Source organism: Dermacentor andersoni, chromosome 3, assembly GCF_023375885.2.
Source record: "Dermacentor andersoni chromosome 3, qqDerAnde1_hic_scaffold, whole genome shotgun sequence".
NCBI classification, from domain to species: Eukaryota; Metazoa; Arthropoda; class Arachnida; order Ixodida; family Ixodidae; genus Dermacentor; species Dermacentor andersoni.
This window is the reverse complement of record NC_092816.1, coordinates 109,215,456-109,236,518: the sequence shown is the minus strand read 5'-3', so window position 1 is coordinate 109,236,518 and position 21,063 is coordinate 109,215,456. Positions and strand designations below refer to the sequence as shown.

At 50.2% G+C, this 21,063-nt stretch overlaps 1 protein-coding gene across 2 annotated transcripts in view; it reads left to right on the top strand.

The window, feature by feature from the left end:
• Nucleotides 1-21,063, top strand: part of LOC126539654 (BICD family-like cargo adapter 1) — a 196,909-nt gene that overhangs the window by 80,812 nt on the left and 95,034 nt on the right. The window lies entirely within an intron of this gene.

The following is a 21,063-nucleotide window of genomic DNA, read 5'->3' as shown; positions in this document are numbered from 1 at the left end:
TGGCCGCAGAGCCTTAACTTGGCGCCGAGGGACGGGCTCACATTCGGCGAGTGTGTGACGGCGTTCGGCGGTGCGCGAAACTAGGTGGCTGCGCGGCGAGCGCCTTTGTGTGGCTCCGTTAGAACGAGACGGTCAGCGCAGGTTATAGAAGCCGGGAACGCACAGACCCGGAAGAACGCGGTGCCTTGCCACTTGCAGGATGACAGGCAAGCGCACAGGTGTCGGAAGAAAAGGTCGAGGGAACAGATTCGCATTGTCATATGTCAATACAGTTTCAAATGTTTTGTGGATGCGTTAAGCATTGGAAATATTAAACCTAGTGTGCCGCCGATTACACGTACTCGTTATAAAGGGCGGTAGTTTTTATATCGTGTGTCCCAGCTAACATAGGCCAAGCTGATCAAAGAAAAAAAAGATATTTATAGACTTAAGGTGCGAGATATACGGTTGTAAGACCTAGAGTGTTCGTCATCATCAGCGTCAGAGGTCTGACGACGGAACACCGTAGGTCTTTATAATCGTATCTCACACGGTAATATTTTAATCGTTCTTTTTCTTTGAACATATGGGCTATAGCGTTAGCTGGGACACACAATACATTTGAGAAATGTGTTCAAGGTTAGTTCGAAGCAGTCTGGCTCAACTGTAGCGCTGTATACCCTGAACGTTGCCTCCTTCGAGTTGGGAAACACTGCAGCACCACGGCCGCTCGATGAAAACACACGAGGTGTGTTTTCATCGAGCGGTATTCAGAAATGCCTGGCAATATACTATATATAGAACGCTGCGGTCTTCAGCTTCATCTTTGTGTGTGTGTTCCGCGCGCTTCTTACATTTAGTGCTTTCAGATTTGCTATATATCCTGCTCCGTCTGGCTCAACGTAGCTGTTGGTATATACCTTCTTCGAGTGGCCGCAAGAAGCTGGTGGCATTTAACTGCACCTCCCCCCCTCCCCTCCAATCTCTCTCTGGTGTCCAGTGCCTGAAGAGTCACTTGCATGGTCTTCGTCGCCACGGCCACGCACGGAGTGCGTCCACGAAAGGGGGGGGGGGGGGGGCACACACCCGTCGGTTGCGCGACCACGTGCATGTGCGCGCAACACCAGCACATGGCGCTGCCTGCGCGCGCCGTCGCTTATTGTGGGCGTCCCGGCGCATGGCTGCTCATTGAGGTCGCCGCTGTGGCCGGCGCTTTTATTTTTTCGACTCTCTCTCTCTCTCTCTCTGTCTTCGTCGTCCCTTTCCCTCCCCCGTCTTCTTTTCTTTCTCGAAGAACGTCTCCCCTTCGCGGGCCGCGGCCGGTCACGGTCTCCGGCGGCAACCGCGCAAGCAAGTGCGGCGCACTGCTGTTTGGTGCGTATGTGCACACACACGTTTGTGTGCGGTCTCCGAGGTGTGCCAGTTGTGTGCAGGCCATTCCTTGCAGCGAGGAGGGCCGCTGTGGGCAGGGGCGGCGAAACGGTAGAAAAAGAAATGAAAGATGGGGGAAGTGTGTGTGTGTGTGTTTGTGTGCGTGCTGTTTCGAGGTTTCAGAGGTCTATTTTCGAAGCGCGTGGTGCTTTCCTTCCCGGGAGGTGGAGCCCAGTGATTAACGCGCATTAGCGGGCGAAAAAAAAAAAAAAAAAGCGACGGAGGCGGCAAGTCTTGCGCGAAGAGACGAAACAAAGAAGCGAGCGCAGAAGACACTTACCTTGTTAGGCTGGTCCGCCCTCGCTGCAACTGAAACCGTATATTCTAACTTAACGTACCATTGCAAATGCGCTCCCATTTAAAAGTAGTGAAACTTGTGCGGCACACTTTCGCTAGCAGGTATATGCATCTGACGAAGGAAAGCGTCGAACGTCGGCGCGAAAAAATTAAACATAAAAGGAAAAACCGAGTAGTTGGAACGCGTGCACTGAGATTGATGGAATGTACCGTTCTCTTCGTTGTACGAGAATTGAGATGCGCACGCTATAGTGACAGTGGCCTTTCGCGGGTCAGTGTCACACGCCAATCCAAGAACAACAGGAACTGGCAAAACTGCATGGGACGAAGCAACAGCCGGAAATGTGCTTTAGAGGCTAGGAATTCCATCTTTTCTACAAAAAAACAAAAACAACAACAACAACAACAAAAAAACACCAGTCACCAGGCTAGCGTTCTCTAGTGATGCGCACTTAATACCCTTTGGCCGTCTTTGGAGGTTGAAAGGCTCTGTACGTCAAGACTGATGACCTCGTAATGGTCTCTGCATGGTCAGCCGAAGTGCTCGGTGTTTCCTCCGCCTTCCGATTGGGCGACGCTGTAGAAGTCTACATTGGTAACGTGAAGTCTATAGTCGGTGAGAAAATGAAAGAAATCGATAACTAGTGGAAGTGTCAGCTCGGCATTCAGTCCTTGTTGCAATCCTTCAACTATATAGCCAGCTAACGCAATAAAACTTTGGCACCATAGTTTCATTCCTCTCATGTTTTACACTTCTGCCAGTCTCGTTTACCTGCACTCGCTCACCGGCAATCCCGTCGGGTGCCGTTGACGTTACGTGTCTGTCTGTCTTTTAAATGTATACTGCGCCAACGCCGCACGTATGATTTCAGTAAGGTTTCGTGAAAAGCACAACGGTGCAGGACCGTTAGTTCTTTCGTGTGCCCTCCTTTCACCGCTCGTTGTTCCTCGTCGTCCAGGGGCGCTACACCTTCAAGCGCAGGTATATGTTGCGCCTCGCTACGCAAGCGGAACGCGAAGGAGAAGGCCCGCCTAATTCGTACTCAGCGCGATTAGCATTTCGCGTTTCGATAGACTTATCTATGGCGGCGTCTTCTTTCAACCTCGGATGCTAGACTATATATATAGGCACTGTCGATTTCCGCCATGTTGGCGTTTTGAGCCGATCAGAGAGGCCGTATAGCAGCCCTGCGAGCCAAGATGACTATTTAGACAATGTGGCCGAATTAGAGTTGTATACCCCGGTGACATCAGTCCAAGTATCCTTCTAAATCCGCCATTACCAACCAAACTTAAACGGCGCGAAGCGTTTTTCTTCGTAGCCGAATGATTGCGAGTGACGGTTATAGTTGGACTTCTCGCACGTCGGCCTGCTCACCACGAGGCTTAAGTTCTCGCTGTGCTGTCCGGAACTATATATACGTGCAACATTCGGAACGAGATTCGGACGCAGCGGGGTTGCACATTTAGCCAGATGCACTGTAGCGTGCGCGCCCGGCGGTCACGTGATCATCCTGCAGCCGCCATGCCCGGCGGAACGAGACCCGTCACGGAAAAGAAACCTCCGCGCTCCCCCCCCTTTTTTTTTTCCTCCTCCGCGCTGAGCCCCCATTCTGGACTACTTACTCGACGGCATGGTCACGGACGCAATATGCCATGACGGATGAAACTGCGCTGCGGTCATTCTTCGCCCTTTAGCGAAACAATTGAATGGGATGCGCCTCGTTCGGTATCCCCCTCCTCATTTTGTTCCTGCTCGGTTTTCCTTCCGTTTTGACCGTCTCCTTCTTCCGTCTCAGTCACCGCTTCTGCCAACGTGTCGCGCATATATATATGTATATATATATATGAGCGAGCCACCCACGCCGTAAGGAGGTGGGGGTTGGACGAGAACAAAAGGCAATAATTTTTATTTCCCCGCACATCTCGCGTGCATTGACGGGCCGGAGGCTGGAATAGCGCAATGGAGAAAACGAGTCGAGGAAGCAAACGGTGCGCAAGCGACTGCGCGACCATATTCACTTCGTTTCTTCAGTGCTCGAAGAGAGAAAGGAGGTGCGGGGAGGCACGTCGAAAGTTCTCGTCTCTTTTGTTTCCCGCATAGAGCGATGGCATTAAAATGACAAGCGCCCAACCCACGCAGTTTTCGAAGCACAACGCACTTCCTGTCATTGTAACCTTATAGCCTGTTACGTATACAGCACGTAGTCGAGGTATAGCGGCATCTGCGTACAGTGTTGGTTGGGCGAGGCGTTTATTGGCTGAGAGCGACGCCGGCGGTCGCTTTGCGATCCTACATCCTTGCCCGTTTACGGGCCTGCTGTACTTCCAGACGATAGCATGCCCCCGCGCTTTCTTTGTGACGTCATGTAGTAAGGCCGACGCTCCCTTTGAGAAGCATTGGAAATTAGAGCCACCGTTAAAGCGTATGCCGCATTTCGATGGAGGCGAAATGCGAAAACATCCGTGTACTTAGATTTAGGTGCACGTTAAAGAACCCCAGGTGGTCAAAATTTCCGGAGTCCTCCACTACGGCGTGCCTCATAATCGGAAAGTGGTTTTGGCACGTAAAGCCCCATAATTCTCCTAAAGCGTATGAAATCTCAGCTTTTCATCGTGACGTCAATGCTGAGAGCGGGCATTGCTTCTCTTACTACGGAAGTTGTACAGCTCGTTTGCTTGCTCACTCACTCACTCACTCACTCACTCACTCACTCACTCACTCACTCACTCACTCACTCACTCACTCACTCACTCACTCACTCACTCACTCACTCACTCACTCACTCACTCACTCACTCACTCACTCACTCACTGCGAAGCAATTAAGACATCCTTTCCTACGGCAACTTGCATCATTCTCTCGATTAAAAAGCCATTGATTAGGACGAAGAAATAAACTGTCAGTCGCGTAATGCACCTCAGAAGGGACCCGGTTAATCTCATAGACGATGGTTCTCACTTTGTCATCCAGGTCATTGCGGTTCCTTATTCAGGGCAAGCTTGTCTTTGTCTGTATAAACGGCGCACGCGCACTCATGTATAGGCCCCTGGACGATGTGCCCCTTTGGATAGAGCTTCCCACTTTCTTTCTCGTTCTTTCTTTTTTCCTTCATTTTTTTCTTGATTTCTTCTTCTTTTTTTTGATAGCCTGGCGAAAGGACGATCGTGACTCCGATACTGTAACGTCGTACGTTCGCAGACAGCAAGAGACTCACGTACGCGTTGCGTTTGCATGACCAATGAGACTCGGAACAACAGACAGAGCTGCAGCGTTCGCTCGGGCTGGGTCTCGCCCAGCACTTCGTTTCTCGTCACAGAAACTGTTTTATTTCTTGTCCTGCCTCGTCCACCTGGCATGCGCCAGGTTGCCCCGCTTCCAGCATACAAACTGCGCCATAAAAGAAAGAACTAGACGGAGAGCCCGCTTTTTGTCGTGCGTGGAGTACGTTAATGCGGCACTTTCCGTTCCGTTCGCCTCTCGAGGATTTTATGCGTTCCGGATGTTCCGTTTTAGCGTGCGCCACTCTCCGAGATACGGTCTCTGGACACCAGGGCGAGTCCTTATAGCACAGTCCTCGCTGCCCTCGCCGGTCTCTTTGACGTGCTGAAACCTTTCCATACCTGTCGGGTGTGCATGCTAATGCCGAAACGAAAAGAAAAGGCCGTCCGTTCAGGATTCGTACTTTTTGCTCGCGGACGCAGCACCGAGTTTGTACTAGCCTACAGAGATGGAGGAGGAGATAGGCGCTTGGAAAAGCGGGCGAAGGGGGCACACGTCGTCGTCGTAGGCGTCTCTCTCTCTCTCTCTCTCTCTCTCTCTCTCTCTCTCTCTCTCTCTCTCTCTCTCTCATTATTATTTTTTAACTGAGCTGGCTGCATACATCCGGGCCGCTGCGGCTGGCACTCGTCTGCGTTCTCTACACAGCTTGCTTCGTGTTATACGTGTGCTGCATTCGCTGCTTCTCGTTGTGGCCTTTTTGTATTTTTTGCGTTCTCCAAGGACTCGCAAGGCCTCTTGATAGGGGCTCATAGTCGGGATGACGTAACTCTACTTCGTTCGATTGTTTCAACGACATTGCGGAAAAGCTAGTTGTGCACTAGGATACGCGTACCAGTAAGCGTCCACGTACGCGCTGTAAAACAACATCTTCCACGCCACAATAACCAAGATGTTGGGTGGGTTGTTTTCTTTTCGGTCTTCTTTTGCCGTTCTCCTTGTTGGCGTCATTTCAAATCCTGCTCGTCAGGCCAAAGTCCTGTCTCATGGCTCGCGTAAACGCTAGCATGTCGAACCGAGATAGCGTCGGGCCGGAATAACATAGTCCGCCGAGAAGAGGGGACGAATTGCTCGACTCGCTTGAAGGAATGCATGGGAACGCGGTTGTGTCGGTCCGTAGGTTCCGTTCGTATCGAGTTCACGTAAGCGAGGCTGATGAAGTGAGGTCCAACGTTCTTAGGTCAGATCGAGTAATAAGCTTTTCGGGAAATACGGCCGTCGCGTTCATGTAAACGCTAGCGTCGTCGCGGGTTGGGTCAGCCTACATGGAACGGGTTGGGCTGACTCGTGGAACGCGGTTGTCAAAAAAAAAAAAAAAAAAAGTGTGAATGCGCAATCGTGTCGGTTTGGGTCATCCCGACTTCCGATTCGACCTGCACCGCAGAGTTCATCTAAACAAAGCTCTTAGTCATCTGGCGAAATCTTTGAAAGACACGCACTCTGCCAAGGCAACGTGCCTCCGGGAGCGAAGCACTAAAGTGCACAACTACATGGCTTTCGTTCCGAACAAAAGAAAGAGGTTCGAGAGATGGACGAGGAGGAGGAGTGGGAGACCACGTCGGGCCAGGTCAGAGGTCGCGCAAACAGGCTGCAAGGCCGGTGGCGACGTCCAGATTGCCTGCGTAGCCGGCCCTCAATCGTCCACGATGGACGCACAAAGGGACGTCGCTTTCTCGGCGCTCACTTCGGCTTGTTGCGCAGAACGGTGTCGGGTGGGGGGGGGGGGGGGGGGGGGGAGGAAGGACCCCTCGAAGCCTCTGTCGAAGAAGCGTGCACCATCGCCTCGTCTCGCGGTGCACTTTGGCTGCCGGACGTCCGAAATAATTGCACAGGCGTCCAGCCGACACCCCGTGATCTTTGGAAATCTGCTAGATAAAAGCCACTTCTGCCAGAGATCGCGGCGGAGAAAACACCAACCTCGCACAGTACGCAGCCGACGTGTGTGCGCGCGTGTCCGTAGTTTATTCGCTGCGTTTCAGAGTTTGTTTTCTTTGGGGGGGTCAGGGAGAGAGCCAGAACCTGTTCGCGCATTCTGACAGTTGCGAAATTGTACGCCGCCGCTGCGCCGCATTTGTTTAATTAGGACTTCACGGTTTTGTTGTTCAGTTATGACCGTGTGGCCGTGCACCGAGTGTGCGTACACCGAGACTGGTGCGCGCATCGACGCGTGCTCTGCGAGCTCTCTGGGGGCGTGTGTACGGTTCGGCAAACGCTCGCCATGAACAAAGCGAGCGCTTCGGACGCAGCTTTCCTTTTTTTTTTCTTTTTGGCACGCTTTCTTCTCGACCCCTGGAATAAGGCGGCGAAGGGGTCATTGTGGTCGGGAGTGCTGATAAGCGGCCGCCAAGGAGTAAGGAAAGGTAAACTTTCTCGTTGACCTAAGGTTGGGAAGCACGTACAAAAATAAAAGTAATAAACCCGCGGGTGGAACTGGTTTCTGAGCCTGTAGCAGCGTGGGGTCTGTTGAGAGCTGAGTGCTTGCGGTTTCTGACGCGCCAGCCTTTGGTAACGCTTCCTGCGCAGTGTGCAGGAATGACCCGAAGGAAGTGTACATACTCAGCCGCGCACGTAGCTTCGTAACAAAATGAAATTGTTGCTTCTTTTTCTTTTTTGAACTGTTGAATCTGTCGTAGGTATTACTGAAAACAGAAAACTGTCCTACGGAAGCCGGAGGAGTCACATTGTCTGCGCACTATTTCACTTTCCGGTGCCACGTCATTGGGAAGCATAAAGCCGTGCAGCGTCAACCAAGCGGGAGCGCGATCGTACGAACACACATGCATCCGTCTGCGCCAGGGCGCCGTCTGCTCAAAGTCTAGTACAATCTCGAACGTCTCCCAGGACACGCCTCGTAGCCTCCGCTCCAATGCCACATCATTTTGAAATGTGCCACATAGGCTCCACCTCTTTGTGTCCCGTGCATTGGGGGCGTGTTAAAGGTCCCCTGGTGGTCAAAACTAATCCGAAGTCCCCCCACCCCCACCCCTCCCCACTACGGCGCGCCTCATTCCACTGCCTGGGGCTCCCATGTTCACGACAGGAACATATCCTCTTCCCCTGTCGTAATCAGCTACCAGCCTTCCTAAGTGTCGTCGAGTACCTCGACTCGCCGGAGCTCTCGGCGAGACTATAGGAAATTTCTACAAAGACGGATAGCCTAACGGCCATCCCACCACCTCGGGCTTCCTGATCCGCCACTACTTCGCTTCCATCTCTATGACCCTCTACCTTTCTCCCTCCTACCCTCTCTCTCTTTTAATACCATCTCCTCCACCCTGCTGGCGCTGAGCCGTGCACCCGCATGGGTTGCAGAAAATAGTGCTAGCCTTTCCTCCTTCCCAACAAGAACCACTTCTCACAATGACATCGTGGTATTGGCACGGGAAACCCCAGAATTAATGAATTCATAATTCCGCCTCTTTGAAGCGCTATCCAATTATGCGAGTCCGGGAGTGGCAGCCACCTAGCTGTGTTGTTTCGGGAGCTGTGTCAAAATGGCGCTAGCGATCGGTGCTATGGTCTCAACAAGTGTCGTCTGGTACTAAGGAGGGGAGGGGGCGTTGCAGACTATTTAGCCGTATCCTATAGCGTATGCAGTTGCTCCCTGCTTGTGTTTGCGCTTTATCACTTTTTGCTCTTTGCGATCGGGAAACTTTTGCTCTTTTGACGCTTCGGTGTTTTTAGCGGTTCTACAACGCTTTTTCATCGTTGTTTGCAGCTTAGCGCAGCGCCACAGCGTTGCGCATATTTGCTTTCACACTTGTCTTCACACTTGTGTTCAGATATTTCTCTCTTTTTCTTGCATTTTTTTTTCCGTGTTACCTGCGGTTAAGTGCCGTATAGCACATTTATGAGGTGCAGACCACTATTCTTCTCTGACATAGTAGTGCATACAACTTCTGAAAAAAAAAAAAAAACTTACTTGTGTAAGCAGAGCATGGCGGAACTACTCTATCAGCGCGACAAAGCAGTTAGAGTAGCAGTCCTACCTTTTTTACCGCAGCGCGACCTCGTTTTGCTCGCGCTTTAAAAGCAGATTTAGTTGGAAAGCCCAGGAAACGCTCGTCCATTTTTGTTTACCGCCTTACGCTTAAAATATACACCAACACTGAATAAGGGCGAGCAAGCTGCACTACCGAATAATATCACTCGTGAGGATATTAACGACCTGAAACCAGACGAACATAAGTACGTACATGTAGGAAGTAACAGGTAGAAATAACGCAGCGTAATGACTGACTGTGAGCTAGACATTCTTTTTGTTTTTTGTTTTGCTGAGTGGTACCCTTGTAAAACCAAGCGAGCGTGACTGTTTGGTTCTGCGCCAATCTCGCTAATTGCAAACGCCGGGCGAATCCGCACTGGCGCTTGCGGTGCATCGGCGCGCGTCCGTCATCAACGCTAAGTGGCGCACTGCCGTATGCAGGTGTACATGCAGATAGCTCGCTACGTGAGTCACCGTCCCGTATATGTGTTGTCTCTGTATGCGCGCGAGTGCAGGAAATACTACCGCGATCACGTGCTATTGCGAGCTTTACGAAAGAGAACACACGGGGTGAGCGGCAGATATGTCCTCGCTGCGATTGCAAATGCACCCGCTGCGACCAAATTTGAAAGCGAGGAGGAACAGCGATGCTGTCGTGTTGATAGCCGGCACCCACGACTCGCATGCGAGTCCTCCGATAGTTGGCCGTCATGTAATGAAGTCAACTGCGCTGTGCTGTCACACTTCAGTATATTGGCTCACGACACTATAGAAAAACGAATCGTTCGCCTTAAAGGAACCTTGCATATATATATACCGATGTTTGCCACAATGGTATAAATAAAAGGTACAGCACCGATCGCGTGTGACAGGCTCGCGCATGGAAGCGAGATAATTGCTATAGAACGCCGTCCCCGTTCGAAGAAAATTTAGCAGACTGAGAAACCGTTCGAAAAAAACGTTGGCGGCCGAATGACGTGCCATAAGCCGAGGAAACAGCACTGCCCCCCCCCCTCTCTCTCTCTCTCACTATCTATCTATCTATCTATCTATCTATCTATCTATCTATCTATCTATCTATCTATCTATCTATCTATCTATCTATCTATCTATCTATCTATCTATCTATCTATCTATCTATCTATCTATCTATCTATCTATCTATCTATCTATCTATCTATCTATCTATCTATCTATCTATCTAATCTCTATCGGTCACACACGCACACACACACACACACGTTTCGACCACGGTGCGCATACTGATGGCTACTGTGCGAAGGTATGTTCTTTTGCATAAGGCTCACAATAGTAAAACGTCATACAAATATTAGCAGAGAACTATGTGCGGCCTTATCCCAGCGATAGGAGAGCAAATAAAGGGCACGGGAGGTCAAGGAGACGCACGTCCGGTTTCCCAAACTATACTGAGAGATAAAGGGACAAAAAAGAAAGTTGGCGGGACGGAGCCAACACTATCTGCGCACACTTGCAGCAGCGGGAATGCAAATCGCAACTTACGAACGGTCACTGTGGTGGCTTGCAAAGCGACTTCAGACAAAACGTCAAACGATATTATGCCAGTCGGCGCGGAAATCTAGATTATCGTGCTCTGCAGTCCAGGGAGTGCAGGGCGTTCCTTATCGGACAGGGTGATTTACGGCAGGCTTACGCGGCTCGCGAATTGTTATTCGGTGCCTGTATAAGTGTCTCACATTTACCTTTTTGTTCGTCTCTTTCTTCACTGTTTTTACAGTTCCTAAGTGTCGAACCAACCAGCCTAATAACTTCCATCTTGGTTCACGAAGACATCGTCAATCGTCCTTCGTGACAATGTAGGACACATAACCCCGTGTTACGCATATAAGCTCCTTTCTTGCGGACCAAAGCGCTTCCAGTGGCGCCGCGCCATCCTTGTAAGCTCTGCGCCTTGACGGCCATGCGCGACCGGAGAAAGCCGGCCTCATGTCCCCGACTTCTCCTTCGCTGAATCACGGCAGCATTGGCATCGGCCAACGCGGCTGCAGCCATTGGCTGTTCGCTCGCGCGCCGACAGAGCAATTGATCACGTCCACTTCTAAGAACAGCAGCAGCAACCGCCAGCGGCTGTACCGTGCAGTATAATGTATGCGTATAGACAGGGAGCTGCGGGGCTTCCTCGTACAGGACGTCGCCTGCGGCCGCTCTCGCGATTCTCTCTTTTGCACCATCGCGGCAGAGCGCGGCCGGATCCGGCAGGCTCCGTGACCTTGAGACGTGGCCCATCGAACGCTATCTATGTGTTTATTTCTCTGCGCTCGCGCTCTATCGAGCTTCTCCTGGTAACCGGCTCGTGTGTGTTTCTTTCGTGGCGCGCCAGCGCGAGCGCTTTATAGCAGTGTCCGTGCCGTGCGCCGGGTTGTTTTGCGTCGCCGCGGTGGGGACACGGTCGATCGTTATGGTGGGTCGATGTTTTCGCTGCTGTTATTATTGTTTTTTTTTTTTTTTTTTGGGGGGGGGAGTACCCGTGGAGACACGCGCGGAGGGTCCTGGCCCGCAGAAGACGACGCAATCGACGACAGTCGTTATATGTGGAGCGCTGCAGTCTCGTCGATTCTAGTCGATTCACGACGGCAGCGCCATTGAACTCGTCGCGGTCGAGTGAAGGTCGGGGAAAAAAATACAATCGTGCGGTCGTTGCTAAGGGCGTCGCGTAGCTTTTCTTTCTTTGCTGCTGCGCACTTGACTGGCGCGTCTGCGTCGGAAATGACTTTTCTTTCTCCCGTAGGTGGCGCTAAGCGTTTCACCTTGGGTGGTGGCAATGGAAAAGAAACCTGCCATGAGTAACTACTTAAGAGGGGAAACACGAAATCGGGAAAGAAACAATTTGTGATAACTCAAAGGGAAGCTCACTACTTTTAGAAGCGAGATCGTGATGCCTTAAAACACGCACTTATAAAGCGAGATATACGAAGGAAGAAGAAGCATGGTACTTGCTGCGGTAAAGCTGGGGAAACGATGGAGCACGTTTTATTAGAATGCGAAGATATCTGCCCAGCGGTCGATTTAGGCACCACTGGCATCCTTGAAGCCCTTGGGTTCAGTGAGAGAAGGGGGAAAGTAAGCATGTCCGCAATAGAGATTAGTAAGAGGCGATTGGAAGATTGGTGGAAGAAAAGTAGGGAAACGACAAACAACGCAGACGTACGAAAACAAAGTTCGCTATAGGTGTTTAGAAACTGGTTATGGGAATTCACCGTAGATTTTTTCATTTATTCTTCTTTTTTTATAATAGGTACGACATTAGGCAATAAAACAGCAAGAGATTGGTGGCGTAAGCCACCACCCCTTTCGAAAGGGGACGCTCATAGTATCCATCCATCCATCCATGCCCTGTGCTGCCTCGCACGAGAATAATTTTATCGTGTATCAACTCTGTACAACGGACGCCGTGACCCCTTCTATACTACTGATGATCAAGTTACGTGTACTACTTTCTGTGTGGAGATGCATGAAGGTAGGTGACATGTGCACAAGTACATGCGCATTCATTCATTCATTCATTCATTCATTCATTCATTCATTGACACTCATAAAGAAAGCAAATTATATTATGCTGCGTAATTATGAAAGAAAGGCACGAACACTTCTAAAATATGCACCGCGCCTCCTAGCTCACTATAGTTGTACTGAAGAGCGTGCTCTGTACAGCGTCTTCTGGAGGGCCAGACGGTATCGAGATTTATACGCTTTATCCAGTACATCGGTAGACGTTGCGATGTATGCGTACATATATGCATGTGGTATACGGTATAGAGGCGGCAGCAACGCCAGGGTGTGGCTGTGCGGCTGCAGCGACGTATGCACCTCGAGAAGCGCAGCGCACGAAACGCTCCCCTTGCCCCGTCGCTGTGTGATATTGGACTTCCGAGTCGCTGCGTTCCATGCATTTGAGCGAAGAGGATGACCCAGTCTATCTATAGACAAACGGTCGTGAGCCTATCTCAGGGGTGAAAATCGAGATTTATCTATAGCCACTGCTTGCGTGTACGTCAGACACTTTTATACGTAACTTCGCGGGTCAACCCCCTATTTGGGACGCGCTTTCTCGCACGACTTTTGTCACGGGCACATCCGATTGCCAGCGCGGAAACGTCGGCGAATGCTGTGGCGGAGTTCGCGTTTCCGATTCGACTCGAAGAACTATGCTGTATGTGCTATATAAATGTGCCGACGGAGGTATATACGCGTGTTTTGCACGTACGCATGGTAAATTTTTTACTGTTACAGGATCACGCGCGAGCGAGCTGTGAATTCGCTATATATATAGTGTGGAACTGACCGCACGGGGGTCGCAGCGGATACGTAATTGCGGCTCCGTGGCATGGACCTCGCCAACTCTCGTGCGTATACCTTCCGTGACAGCCCAAGTCACGCGACCACGCGCGTCTGTCGCCTCGCACTATACACCTATAGCAGCCACGCACTACTTGTACAGAAGTGCGTGTCTGTATGCACCGTCCGAGTCTCGTGTATACACAAATGTTCCTGCACGCACACTCTATGGTTATACCACATGCACAATGGGCGTCGCGTGCACGGAACGCAAGCACGTAATATAGGCAGCGTGTAATTGCGAATGTCTTACGACACGTGTGCGCGTGCCTTTTTGGGGTCTCTCGCGTGCAAGCAATTTAAACGGTTTCGTCCATTGTAACATATATAACACGGGGTCTCGACTCGAGTACGCGGATATGCGCGGCCGAAGTTCTCGATTCGCAACGAGAGCGGAACGAATGCCCTGTTGTGCACAACAATAATGCGCTTGTTTGCCTCGCGTATACCAGTGTATACTGCCGCCCTGGTTCGTATATACAGGGTGTCCCAGCTAACTTTGGCCAGAGTTTAAAAATATGCGAATGCCACGTAGCTCAACAGAACCAAGGTAAATTTGTTTGCGTCGCTTGGCGCTAGTCATAGCTAGCTAGTCCTTTCAGTCCGCCTGATTACCTAATTATTCAGAATAAATTAAATAATAATCTCAAATATCATAATTAGATTAAAAGTGTAAATGAGAAAATTGTATACGAAAAAATCCCGATACAGCTTTCTGTTGCTCAATACGTGCTACATAAAAGCGTTTCTTCGAGCGTGAAAAAAAGCCCTCAAATGCACGCAAATTGCCGCGCCAATGGCCGCTCGAGTCACTCACTTTGCGTGTATTCGCGGGCTTCTTTCACGCTCGGAAAAACGCTTTTATGCAGCACGTATTGAGCAACAGAAAGCTGTATCGGGATATTTTCGTATACAATTTTCTCATTGACACTTTTAATCTAATTATATTTGAGAAGATGATTATTTAATTAATTATGAATAATTAGGTAATTCGGCGGAATGAAAGAAGATAGTTTGACTAGCTCCAAGCGACGGCAAACAAGATTACCTTGGTTCTGTTGAGCTACTTGGCATTTGCATATTTTTTAACTCTGGCCAAAGTTAGCTGGGACACCCTGTATATATAATACAGTCGAAGTGTGCTCTGCGCGCGGGACGCAATCTTTGGTCTTTGTTCACGTGCCCCTAGAGTGCTTCAAGCTTTCATGGTTTCAAACTATTGAATCTACGTATACCACGGCGGCGGGCGCAGTTCCTTCGACTCGCAACGCGGCGTCAACGAAATTTATTCATTCACTTTACAGCCCTCTCGGTCACGGTGTCTCCACATGGATACGCTTTGAAATAATCCGACTAGGGACGACAGGATAGAAATGTCGAACGTAGCGCTAAATGTAAACTTAACCGATGGTTTACCAAAAACAATATAATTACTGACTTGAGTAGGCCCACTACCGTACTAACGAGCAGGCCCACCAGAGAGCGCGCAATTTCACGCACCGCGCTGTCACGGGTAGCCAGGCTTCTACAAAGATCTACAAAGATCATCTACAAAGATCCATTATGTACTTTCCACGAAATTGTTTCCCATTATAGACTAGGCAGGAGGACATTTCCACCCCCTCACCCCAAATTGAACAAACCTCAGGCTACCACACTCAGACTCCTACAAACCCGTTCGTCTACGCCCACTCGCCCGTCTACGTCTACGCCAATCTACGCCCACTCCTCGATCCCTTAACAAGATAGATCCTGAACACTCACAGTCGTGCCCCAAATGTGGTCATGACTCATGCTCTTTTGACCACATGCTCTGGCTGTGCCCAGCCCTTAACGCCTCTCCACCCATCACGAAAGAACAACGGCAGGAATCTCTCAAGAGCAGCAATCTCCACATTCAACTACAGGCTGTCCAGAGTGCCCACGACATTGCGGCGGGACTTGATCTCCCGGTTCCATCGTGGGCGGAGCCACCGACTTGATCTTCGGGAGCCTTCGGTTTTGGCTCCCCAAGATCTCAGTCCCTCAGGGCTCAAATAAGGTTCTTGTCATGTCATGTTACTGACGTGAGTAAAAAGAGTATAGACAACGCCTTTTTAAGAGGTGTACGCACTACCAAGTTTGACGAGAATCTAGGCGCGCGCTGCCCTGTAATCAACAGCTGGCTCTTGAGTGTAGAATTATTTTTTGCGTCAGGGGGACCCCAAGAAAATATTAACCAGTGCATCCACTTGTAACAATTATTTCAGTTATTTTCAGAATGTAACTCATAATCAATAAGAGGTCAATATTTGTGATCATTTAATCTTTCTTTAATTATGGCGACTGGCCTTATGTGGCTTAAATGTTCGTGCTACAGGTCTCCGAAATATATATATATATATATATATATATATATATATATATATATATATATATATTGTAGTGGGTAACATGCATGTGGCGCTGTGCGGACTGCCACCTGATCCCACTACTGCAGAGCACGGCATCTTTTCGGCCTGCTGCGTTTCCGGCCCCGGTCGATTCGCTCCTCCATAAGCAACCTGGCCAGCGCCGGGTTCCCCTGGGGTCACCATGCCGACACCCAGCTTGGCGCGGATACCAAAACAACATATCACAGCATGTGGCAGGACTCTCAGCCTCAACCCGTCCTCTAGTGCAAAGGGAGGACGATGTCCTCCCTTTTGTGACGTACGCGTATAACACCGCCGTTCAGGCTACCACAGGCTTCTCCCCATTTTTCCTTCTTTATGGACGTGAACCATCCACTACCCTCGATACCATGCTACCATATCATCCGGATGCCTCTGAATTCACCCCTCTTTCCGAAGTTGCTCGCCATGCTGAAGAGTGCCGCCAACTGGCTCGCTCGTTCACGTCGGATACCCAAGGAATCCACAAAGATCGCCACGACAACGTGCAGCCCACACAGTCCTTCACCGTGGACTCTCACGTCTGGCTTCAGCTGCCCTTCCAATCTCTAGGCCTTAGCCCAAAGCTTGCTCCGAAATATCAGGGTCCGTACCGGATCGTCGCGTGTACATCGCCGGTGAATTATGTGGTCGAACCGGTGACGCCATCTTCGGACAAACGCCGCCGTGGCCGCGAGACGGTTCACATCAGCCGCCTGAAGCCGTACCACGACCCCCTTATCGTGTCATCACCTTAGGTCGCCAGGATGGCTCCTCTTCACCGCGGGGGCAATTGTAGTGGGTAACATGCATGTGGCGCTGTGCGGACTGCCACCGCTGCGGCGCGAGACCCGAGCTCGGGCTGCTGATGCGAACAGCTAGGACTCGCGATATATATATTGAAAGGGGGTTTATTGCAGCTCGTATGCGGTATCACAAGTGGCTCTTGATCGCGAGTCCTAGCTGTTCGCATCAGCAGCCCGAGCTCGGGTCTCGCGCCGCAGCGGTGGCAGTCCGCACAGCGACACATGCATGTTACCCACTACAATATATATATATATATATATATATATATATATATATATATATATATATATATATATTTGTGCACTTTGCGTCATGTTTTGAGAAGAATGTAAACACTTGGAGGCCTTAAAAACACTCCGTCATAATTCGCCACTGGAGCTGTACGGTTAGCGGCACTATTGTAACATTGAGGCGAGGAGGACTATGCAAGGAAGCAGAACACGAAGCAGGTTGTAGTGAGAGTGCAATACTGAAATAAATATTAATATGGGCTACCGAAACACCGTATACCTTACTAACAAAATGTAAACATTGTGACACAATGGTAACGCTGCGTTTTGGGAAAGCCGTCAACTGTCCTGCTCAAGGATGAACGTTTCGCCAGAGGACGCCCGGAGAAATCTGTGGTTTCCTTGTTTCTTGTCCGAGAGTTGCCTCGGGCGACAGGGTCGTTCTTTCATTAGTTCTATGGTTCAACCGCGCATTCAAATATGCGTCGATATGAGCGTCCAAGGCGAACGAGCACGAACTGGGGTGCGGCTAAATTTCCATCGCCTCGCTATACAAGCAGTTCCTGGAAATTTTGTGCTACCTGTCCGCTCCGTACGGCGCTGTATGCTTTATCGAGGAAAGCGCGCAAGGGAGGGGAGGGGAAGGGGGGGAGGTTTCGGACCGCTATCTCTCGTTTTGATCCGGTTTACGTGGCACGCCGCGCAGCTGATTTATGCGCCTGTACCCGTTACGCCATCGTGCCGTAGAAACGCTGCGTTTGTGTTTGAAATCTATCGAGCCTCCTCCATGCATAGTGGGTCCCTACGCGCGCTGAAATTGGTGAGCCTCGGGCAACTATATAGAAATTGGTATCACGATCCGGCAGCACCGTTTACCCGTCCTTCGCCTTTTTTGACTCATATGTAGTTGTGTGCGCTCCCGAATCTGAAGTAAAAAAGAACAGAGAACAGCACCCAGTGAGTCACGATTGGCCTCGTATATCGTGCGTTTAAATGCTGCTCGAATTTTTTGGCGCAGCCACTGCTTGTGAGGCTTGAAAGCTGAATGTCTTTCTATTTTTATTTTGTTTTCTTCATGCTTCAATGACCCAGCAGAAAAAAAAAAACTGGCAGCGAGGAAGTTTTACTTCTTCAACGCACCCGGCATCTCTGTATAGGCTTCCAACGTTTCTTAGTTTATGCTTCCGCTTTGCCTTAAATGTCCCAAGACAAAGCTGTAGCTGGGTAGATAAGCTCTGACTGGCGTTTTATTTTAGAGTATTTCGAGAAATAACGCGGAACAATATATACACTCTCTGAAGAATTGCGATCAGCAGAGCTAACGGTATGTGCGCCGCGTTTTGCAGCGGCCGCTGCGGCACGCGCGGACTACGACAAATTCGGGCGTGATTTCCGCGCGGGTTGAATTCGTACGTGGCATGTGTGGTTATACCTACATATATATATATATATATCGGACATCACGAAGGCTTCATGCAAAGCAATTTCTTCCTCGACGAAATACCTCTGGCCTAACCTAGAGATGCCCGTGTTTTTGCTACGTCGCCAGGCAATGCGCACGATTATTGCCGTGTAAAAAAGAAAGCAAAGAAGAAGAAAAAAAAAGGAGAAAGGCAGCGTGGCCAATCTGCAGGCAGGATTGGAACTGGTACGACCGCAGAGGCGGGGGAGTTTTCTTACGCTTTCTTACAGCAGGGAATATGGGGCGACTCCAGAAATCTTTTCCTTCGTAAATGCCGTTTGCCATCGGCGGGCAGCTGGCCTCGCTAACGATATGTCTATCACCACGATTGGTCGGCACTTGATCTTACAAACAGTCACAGAGTAAGAATTGTCCCGTGAAAACGGGTCCCAATTTTGCGGCCATTGTTCAGAGTCGCTGCCCTCACACCATCGATTTATTTTACCGTACGTAGGTGAAGCAGGGTTAACTATACTGTAATGGAAGACTTGCATCACGCGGCTTAGCTTATATACGGCCACTCAGGAACAACGTATAATAATGCGAAGAAGGGGGGAAGGGAGGGATTTGTGGACATGGTGTGGTATAAGGGAACTTTTCCCACAGCGCGGAAGGTTGCCGGAGCGCAGAAAGACTGAAGGGGAGTGGGGAGAGAATACTCAAACACAGTGGGGCGACTCACGACCGAAACCTAAACACTTCAGTTGGAAGTCAACGCGGTCGGCAGCTTTTCCGTTGTCAGCGCTTTGTAGATGCGTGTAATATGCTTCCCTTTCTGTTACGAGCCTTCGTTAAGCTTTCGATCGACAAGTTAAGTGCAGTTGAACGTATCCAGCGGAAAAGTCTATAATAAACATTCCATTTGGGACTCGGCACTATCTTTGTACTCTCTCTCTCTCTCTCTCTCTCTCCTGCACGCGTCAGATGCGCTGCCAGGCGCAGCGCCGTACCAGCAATGTAGACCTACAAACATTGAGAGAAGAAGGCGCTCGAAGGTTTCTCGATGCCGCGGTGCCTCCTGTAAACGACTCCAGCAGAAACGAGTCGCAGATGACTTGCGACGAAAGCGAGGTCTTATACCGCACCGACAGTGGCAGGCTTAAGACGCCTGCTGCGCATTGAACTACACAGATACCATGGTCTACACTGACCACGGACAACACTGACGGCCGTCCTTCGTCGCGCATTTCTCTCACTGGGAGGATCGAGGCTGAGGCTGCTGCTGCTGATTCACGCCTCGCGCATATACGCTTTCCATCCCGCACAGGAGGAAGCCGCCTGCGTGCAGCCAGCTTTCGGCGCCATTAGCATATAACGCAACGCCCTTTTTAAAGCTGCGCATGCTCGAGCACGTGATCAATTTTCGTGACTGCCGCCTCCGTGCGGCGTGGCCGCAAGGGGAACGAGGCCGAACACACTCGACGCGGCTTTCTCGTTTCTGCTTCTCCTTTTCTTCTTGGCCACAAGGCCTGTTCCGCCCGTGCACGCCCCGATGGGTTTTTCGTCGCGCTCACTGCTGCTTTGTGTGCCGTCCGAGACGGCCGGGGGACAACACTGCGGAGGAGGGATGATGGACGCGGCGAGTGCGCGAGGAAATGCAGCCGACGGTTCGTCTCCGCGACGATGGCGTGTCACGGACGCGCGCGTTGGTTATATGCATTCGCCTGTTTTTCGCCTTTGTTGCGCAAAGCGAAGAGGCCACGGGGAAATGGCCTCGGACGTCCTCAAAAAATAAAAAAAAATAAAGAAAAAAACAAGAGAAGAGAAGACACACAACGAAAGAACATCGTTTTCTTACAGATAGCGTATAGACTCGACCTTTTGTCTAAGGTATATGCTATTAAAATATAGTAGTCCCTAACGCGTCCATGTATTTTGGCTTATTGGGGTCTTATTAAACTTCCCAAACTGGTTGTTTGCAGAAAACCTGTGCACATACGCGGCCAAAAATCGTAAGAACATAGCTGCACAAGCTGTCTGCACATGCTGCACAAACTGTCACACAACTGGACAAGCTGCACAAGCTGTCGGTTCGCGACGTTTTCGTTGGCACTCCGATTGTTGAGGCCAGACGCAACTGCCTTAGCACTTAAAGAAACACAATAACTGCAAATGAAATACTGAAATAACCCAGTCTTCGGGACTAGCGCGCTTCTAAAGCGATTACATAAGAACAGCGTAGAAGAGCGTAGAGACAACGTATCGATCAATCACTGAGAAGTATACTCTAAAGTTCTGCGAGATTTTCCTTGCACTAAACCATACACATCGGTAATAGAAGTGTAATCCACCTTTATAATTTCCGTCTTCTCTCTCTCTCTCTCTCTCTCTCTCTCTCTTCTTTGACGTATACTTACATCGAATTTGCTTTCCTATACGGAAGCGTCGTAAGCATCTGTGTGCACTTATGGGATATTCAGGCACAACTTCCACGAGGTAATGATGCAGCACACGTCTTTACAAAAGTCGGTAATGAAAATCTTATGTCAATTTGCTGCGTTTCCCTACCTTCACTAAAGGTTCGATCGAGGTGCAACAGAATGTCTCGTACGACGCGCCCTTGCTGAAGTCTGTGCCTCATCAGCTCCGTAGCTTTTCTGGTGAATGTTTACGTAAGTTTATCGAAACACAACCCTCAGGATGACGAAGACGACTTGTGCACGCAGGGGCTGTACCTGCATTTCCGTGGGATCCCTGCGTGGCAGAAAGCAGGTTATATTGCCCATTCTTTCCGGGCACGACTTGGGACAGCCGACCGTCGGGTGCCAGGCGTATGTGTACACAGCGCATTCTATGCGAAGTGGGAG